This window comes from Orycteropus afer, unplaced genomic scaffold (assembly GCF_000298275.1).
Source record: "Orycteropus afer afer isolate SDZICR_OR568_19922 unplaced genomic scaffold, OryAfe1.0 scaffold00174, whole genome shotgun sequence".
NCBI lineage: Eukaryota > Metazoa > Chordata > Mammalia > Tubulidentata > Orycteropodidae > Orycteropus > Orycteropus afer.
Window position 1 is genome coordinate 5,396,152 of NW_006921761.1, and position 7,848 is coordinate 5,403,999.

Genomic DNA, 7,848 nt, shown 5'->3' on the forward strand with positions numbered 1-7,848 from the left:
CCAATCTGCAATTCTCTCTCTCTTGAGTGGTGCATTTAATCCATTAACAAAGAGTGTAATTATTGACAAATATGAATTGGATGCTGTCATTTTGTTATGTGTTTTTTCATGGTGCCCCTGGTTTCTTTGTTCCATATTATTTTCTGTGCTGAGCTCATTATGTTTATGAATCCTGTTATCATTTCCTTTTTTGCTGTTGTTTTAGTATTTGCTAAGTATTTGTGCTTGTCCTCTTTTTTATTGTGATGTGAAGGTTTGTCATTTTTCTTTGAGGTTACCGTATGATTTATAATATTCTCCCTGAGTTTTGAACAGTCCATTGTATCCTGCAACCCTCTTAACTTCCTCACCATTTAAAAGTTCTGTAACTACACAGTCTTTTCCCACTTTTTGTTTGTAGTTGTCCTCACTTGCCAGTTGATATCTCTGGTTCCCTGATTACAATCTTGTAACTTCATTTTACTTTGTATATGTCCATAGCTCTGGTTTCTGGGTTATGTCATCTTGTGTATTTATGGTTGGTTGTTATTTGCTATTTTTGGTTCTCGATTCAAGGGACTTCCTTTAGCATCTCTTGTAAGGTTGGTCTTGTTTTAACAAATTCCCTTAGTTTCTGCCTATCTGGAAATCTCCTAATTTCACCATCATGTTTGAGGGACAGTTTTGCCAAGTATATAATTCTTGGTTGAAAATTTTTCTCTTTCAGGGTTTTATGTATACCATCCCATTGCCTTCTCGCTTGCATGGTTTCTGCTGAAAGATCCGAGCTTATTCTTACTGGCTGTCCTTTTTAAGTAACTTTTTTTGGTTTTCCCGTTCTGCTTTCAGGATTCTCTTTGTGTTTGGTTTTGATGAGTTTGATGATGATATGTCTTGGTGATTTTCTTTTGGGGTCTATCCTATTTGGGGTTCGTTGGACTCCCTGAATGCATACATTCTCATCTTCCATCATATCAGGGAAGTTCTCCTCCAACAAATATTGGACAATTTTCTCACTGGTTTTATTTTTTTTCTTCCTGTTCTGGAATTCCAGTGACATGTAGGTTATTCCTTTTGATGGTATCCCACATGAACTTTAGCCTTTCTTTGTTTTGTTTTGATCTTTTTTCTTATTGATCCCTTTCCAAAGAAGTATTTAGGTAGTTTTCTTCAATATCATTAATTCTATCTTCCATTGCATCAATTCTACTCCTTTGCCCTTTCAATGGGTTATCTATTTCTGACAATTTAGTATTCATCTTCTGGATTTCTATCTGTAGATTTTTATATCATTTCTAATTTTCATTTGTTGTTGTTGTGTGCTGTCAAGTCGGACCCAACTCACAGTGATCCCTCCTTGGGTTCCTGAGGTGGTATCACTACGGTAGTAGATTGCCCAACCTTCCTTCCAGGGAGTGGCTGATGGGTTTGAACTGCCAGCCTTTGGGTTAGCAGTCAAGTGCCTTAGGCACCACGCTACCATTTACTTTGTCATTTTGTTCTTGTATTTTCTTCTGAAATCATCCTAGGGTTTTGTCTGTTTTCCTTACTTTTGTCTGTTTTCCTTGGTCTGTCTCTCCATCCTTTGAAGTACCTAAGTATTCTTCTTTTGAATATTCTTTTGAATTCCTTATCAGAGAGTTCCAATGCTGCTTCTTCATCAGGGATGTGTTCTGGGTCTCTATCCTGCTCCCTTGTTTCTACCACTTCATCTTGCTTCTTTGTGTGGACTGTGATGCTCTGTTGTCTCCGAGACATTGTGATGTTGTTGTATTTAGATCTCTGTTAACTGTTTGTGAAGAGCAGCCAAGGGTGAGTCAGGCTCTTCTTGATGGTTGTTTATCATTGGCCCATTGGTGGAGAAAGGAGGTGGTGACTCTCACTCAGTAAGTGAAGGTGGAGGAGGTGTGGGTGTAGTTGTGTTGTATGGGGACTATTGCTGTCTTCCACTCAGTTAGACAAAAATAACAATCTAATAACCATCAAAAAATAAAAGCAAGTGTACAAAAAACATACCTTGTAATCACACAGGAAAAATAACCAAAAAAAGAAAAGAAAAAATCTGCACTGTCTGGGGAGAGGACAATAGAGAAGACAGGTTGAGTAAAAAAAATGAGAAAAATGCAAAAGGAAAAACAAGGAATGGGGTTAACCACCAAAGAGAAAAAAATGGGAACCAGTAACAGGGAAGAGAGCAAAACCTGAAAAGTCAAACCCTGGAAGGGAAGGATAAAGAATAATAATAAAAAGGAGAAAAGTAATAATAATTTTAAAACAGACAAGCTAAAACAAAAAAAAATATCTGGGCAGGGCAAGGCACCCAGGCTCTGTCCTCTGTCTGCGCACACAACTGGGATGGAATTCCTGCCAGCCCAGAAGGTGGGAGGGGTGGCCGCACCCCTGTTCACCAAGAGGTTGTGGGGTATAAGAGTAACAAGGGGAATGCCACACCTTTCCAGTCGTTGGCGTCTAGAATGTTCTTGGGGTTCCCGGCAAGTGGAGCCTGTTCTTAAGTCCCTGGAATCTGGGAGAACACTGTCGCTTTAAATATCCAGAATGGTTGAACCGCTTGTAAACATTCAAAATGGCTGCAGCCTCAGGACAGGCAAAAGTCCACAGCTCAGTCCGCCTTCCTCTTCGCTGCTTCCCCTTTTATTCCCCAGCCGCCAGAGCGGTCCTCTGTGTAGTCCCTGGCTAGCAGGGCCAAGTTTTAGGTTAATTCTTAGGTGCTACCACCACTCGGCAATATCCAAGGTGTCTGTGCCATCAGGATTGCTGCCAGACCGCAGCTCCGTATGTCTCCTTTTTTGGTGTTTACATGCAAATTCTTCTGCTAGTTGGAGTTTAGTCCACTTCTATATCTGTCCTTTCAGAGATCAGGGGTCAGGATTATCTTCTGTATCTGTGTTAATTGGTTTCCCTTTTCTTTGTTGAGAAGGGTCTGTGCAGTCTTTCTGCCTATTCTGCCATCTTACCGGAACTCTGCAACTGGTTTTGAATCTTCAGCAAAATTTAACTTGCGTGTGATGACAGTGATGTTGTTTGATCATTTCCACATTCTGTTGGATCTCCTTTCTTTGGAATAAGCGCAAATACCAGTCTCTTCCAGTCAGTTGCCAGGTAGCTCTCCTCCAAATGTCTTGTCATAAACAAGTGAGCACTTTTTAGCATGGCTGAAACTTTCAGCATTTGTTGAAACATCTCAATGGGTATTCTGTCAATTCCTGGAGCCTTGTTCTTCACCAATTCCTTCAGTGCAGCTCGGACTGCTTCCCTCATTACCATTGGTTCTTGCTTATATGCCACCTCCTGAAATGGATGATCATCTACCAGTTCTTTTTGGTACAATGACTCTGTCTATTCCTTCCATCTTCTTTTGATGTTTCCTGCATCATTCATTATATTGCCCATAGAATCTTTCCATATCGCAACTCAAGGCTTGAATTTTTTCCTTAGTTCTTTCAGCTTTGGGAAATGCCAAGTGTGTTCTTCCTTTTTGGTTTTCTAACTCTAGGTCTTTGCACATTTCAGTTAAATAATTAATTTCATCTGCTGGAGCTGCTCTTAGAAATCTTCTGTTCAGCTCTTCTGTCTTGTCATTTCTTCCATTTGCTTTACCTACTCTCCATTCAAGGGCAAGTTTCAGAGTCTCTTCTGATGTCTGCTTTGGTCTTTTCTTCCTTTCCTGTTTTTTTGATGATGCTTTTTTTTTTTTTTTTTTAAATTTTTATTGTGATTTGGGTGAAAGTTTACAGAGCAAATTCACTTTCCATACAGCAGCTTGTATACACTTTGTCTCTTGACCTTGACTGCAATTTCCCACAATGCAACAGCTCCCCTCCCACTTCCTCTCCATAATTACCTCTTCCCTGTGTCCTTCCCTCCATGCACTCCTGCCCCCTGAGCTGTCTCCCTGTGCATACACAGCCCTTCTATTCTCCCATGTTTGATCTCTCCAAGGAGTGTATTTAATAATCTTTTGCTTTCTTCATGGATGATGTTCTTCATGTCGTCCCACAGTTTGTTAGGTTTCCGGTCACTGGTGTTCAGTGTGTTAAATGTATTCTTCAGATGGACTCTAAATTCAGGTGAGATATACCCAAGGTCATATTTTGGCTGTTGTGAACGTGTCTTAATTTTCTTTAGCTTCACTTTAAACTTGCATATGAGCAATTGGTGGTCTGTTCCACAGTTGGCTCCTGGCCTTGTTTTGACTGAAGATACTGAGCTTCTTCCTTACCTCTCTCCACAGATGTAGTCATTGTAATTCCTGTGTACTCCATCTGGTAAGGTCTGTGTGTATAGCCACCGTTTATGTTGTTGAAAAATGATATTTTCAATGAATAAGTCACTGGTCTTGCAAAATTGTATCATGCACTCTCTGGTGTCATTTCTGTCACCAAGACTGTATTTTCCAACGACTGGTGATTCTATGTTTCCAACTTTTGTGTTCCAGTCACCAGTGATAATAAACACATCTTCATTGCATATTTGGTCAATTTCAGACTGAAGAAGTTTGTAAAAACGTTCAGTTTTCTCGTCTTTGGTTTTGATGGTTGGTGTGTATATTTGAACAGTAGTCGTAGTAACTGGCCTTCCTTGTAGACGTGTGGATATTATCCTATCACTGACAGCATTGTACTTTAGGATAGATCTTGAAACATTTTTTCTGACAATGAATGTGACATCATTCCTCTTCGATTCGACATTCCTGGTGTTCTGGTTACCTAGTGCCGCTCTGACAGGAATGTACCACAAGTGGATTGCTTGAAGAAATAGGAGTTTATTCTCTCACAGTTTGGAGGCTTTACGTCTGAGTTCAAAGTACCAGGCACTAGGGGCTGGGTGAAAGCCCCTCAGCCTTGGGCTTCAGCTCTGCCTCCTGGTCCTGGCCCACTGGAGCTGGAGGCTTTTCTTCACTCAGCTGCTCGCTACTGAGACTGACAAGCCCAAGGTTGACAAGTAAAAAGGCACAGTCCCGATGTTACCAAACCACATGGTAGGCCATTGATTCAAGTTCATTGAAAGTCCCAAGGTCAGCTGAGCATAGCAGGCTTCTGAGTACCAACACAGCTACATGCAGGGTTCAAGCGTGCCATACACTAGGGACCGTTCCCAAAGCTGCTGCTTATATACAGGCAGCAGACCACATCCCTAAAGGCAGCTGCTCCCAGTAGATTCCACCATGGAGTTGATTGCCAGTCTCATCATGGGGAATACTACATCCAGCCAGTCTCATTGTGGGGAATACTACATCCAGCTGTCCAGCCACTCAGCTTGTTGTTGTTGTTATGTGCCGTCGAGTCAGCCACTCAACTAGGCCCAGCCAAGTTGACACTCAGACTAACTACCACACCTGGCATATTGGATCATATGATTGTCTCATTCAGAATGGCCAATGCCAGTCCATTTCAAGTCACTAATGTCTAGGATGTCAATCTTTATGCATTTCAATTTTGACAACTTCCAAAATTCCTAGATTCATACTTCATACAGTCCACATTCTGATTATTAATGGATGCTTACAATGCTTTCTTTCTTCCCATTTTGATTTGTGCTACATTAACAAGTGGAGGTCCCGAAAGCTCTACTCCATCCACATCATTAAAGGTCAACTCTGCTCTGAGGAGGCCACTCTTCCCCTGTCGTATCTCGAGCGCCTTCTGACCTGAGGGGCTCATCTTCCGGCATGTGTCAGAGAGGGTTTCAGGGCTGTTCCTGAAGTTTTCCAGCAGTGTATCAGACAGTGTGTCACTGGTATTCATAAGGTTTCCACTGGCAAGTTCTCTGAGAAGTGGATGGCCCCTTCCTTCTTCCCAGTCTGTCTTAGTCTGGAAGCTCTGTTGAAACCTGTCCACCAGGGGTGACCCTGCAGGTATTTGACAGACTGGTGGCACAGCCTCCAGCCTCACAGTTACATGGAAGCCACCAGAGTCCAACACACTAACAGACGAGCAGTGGGTGTTTCTGTTTAGAGACAGCGTGTTTAATGTGCTCATTGATTCGTTACATTGAACCAGCAGCACTGTGACTCAGGCCTGAACGAAGCTCATGTCACACGTGGGTTTTCTCCATAAGGCCTGTCACACCTTGCTTGACCTTAAGGGCCCTAGATGGCACTGCAGCAGTGCACAGGGGGCCTTGTGAACTGCAGGATCACCAACAAGATGCACAGAAACATGGAGAATGTGGCCCTACCCAGGCCATGAGAAGACCACTGACTTCATTACAGGCTGACACAGGAAGGCCAACTGTGTTTAGAGACTGATTGTAAAAGGGCCATGTGTATTGATGTGGGTCATAAGTAAGTGTTAGTGAGTAGGTGAATTTTCAGATACAGACCTTGTGACTAATGAGTGTCGACCGTTTTTAACTTTAGGAAAAACTGTGAGAATGTTTTCTGTGGTAATTGTACCATTTCACATCCCCATTGGCAAGATGGGCACATTACACTTGCTCCACTCCCTTGTCAGCACTTGGCGTGGTCAGTCTTCTGATTTTAGCTACCTGAGTGGGCCTGTGGCAACATTTTGTGGTTTAATTTGCGTTTCTCTAATGACTGTGGATGTTAAATACTTTTTCATCTGCTTATTGGCCATCTGTATAGATTTTGTGAAGTGATTACATATTTTGCCCCATTTTTTTATTGGATTGTTTAATTGAATTGTGTGAGTTTTCAGAAGGTGAATGTGGGCCCCGGCCCTTCGTCAGGCCTGTGGGTTGGGTGCCCTCCGTCTTTGGCTCCTGGTTTATGTTCTGACGGAGGCTGTTGAGGGCAGGCTTCGGTAGCCCAGGTGTCAGCTTCCCACAGGCAAGCTCTTTGGCTTTGTTGTTTTGGGGAATATGCAGCGGCGTGTGCCCCAGTTCAGCAGTCTCTCACGGGCCCTGCAGTGGCCCCGATCGCACTCCCGTATGCGACTCTCACCCCCTTTTCCAAGTCATTCCTCCACAAACTCACTGCCCCCTCCTGTCACGGTTTCTGAAAATACTCTCACAATTGGCAGCTGTATTACTTGTTTGACAAAACCCTTTAATGAACACAAGTTACTAATTTTTATGAGGTCTTTTGCTACTGGGCAATCCACTTCTGTAGAGATACTGCCTCAGAAAACCCCAGGTGGGGTCACTGTGAGTTGAATCGACTTGCCGGCAGTGTTTGTTTGAGTTTGCTATTTGTGCTTTTGTTGTTGTATTAAATGATCCGCTGTTAAAAGCTAGGCCTGACAGCAGTGCTCCTATATGGTTGTAGTTTGCGCACTTAGGTCCTTAATGGGTTTTTGATTTTGTTTGTGTGTGTGGTGTGAGGCGTGGATCCTCTTCCATTTTCCCCACGTGGAGATCCAGTTGTCCCAGGACCATCTATCGACAGGACTCTTCTTTCCTCATTCGACGGACTTAGCATCCTGGTCAGGAATCAGGTGACCAGAGATGTGTGGGTGCCTTTCTGGACTCTCCATTCTGTTCCATTGGTCTGTGTCCATCATTATACTGCTTTGATTATTATAGCTGTATAACGTGTTTTACAGTCAGCAGTGTGAGTCCTCCGACTTTGGAGCTCTGGTAGCATAGTGCCTAAGGCACTTGACTGCTAACCAGAAGGCTGGCGGTTCAAACCCACCAGCCACTCCTCGGAAGGAAGGTTGGGCAATCCTACTTCCGTAGTGATACCGCCTCGGAAACCCAAGGAGGGGTCGCTATGAGTCGGGGCCGACTCGACGGCATATAACAACAACAACAACAACAAGCACAGATGACACGCATGTGATATGTTTGTTTGCCAACCCTCGAAGGAAAAATTAACATAGTGCATATACAGAAATATGTCACAGAGGGAGGGTGTAGTTGGCAAAAAAAGTATAACGTGCATTT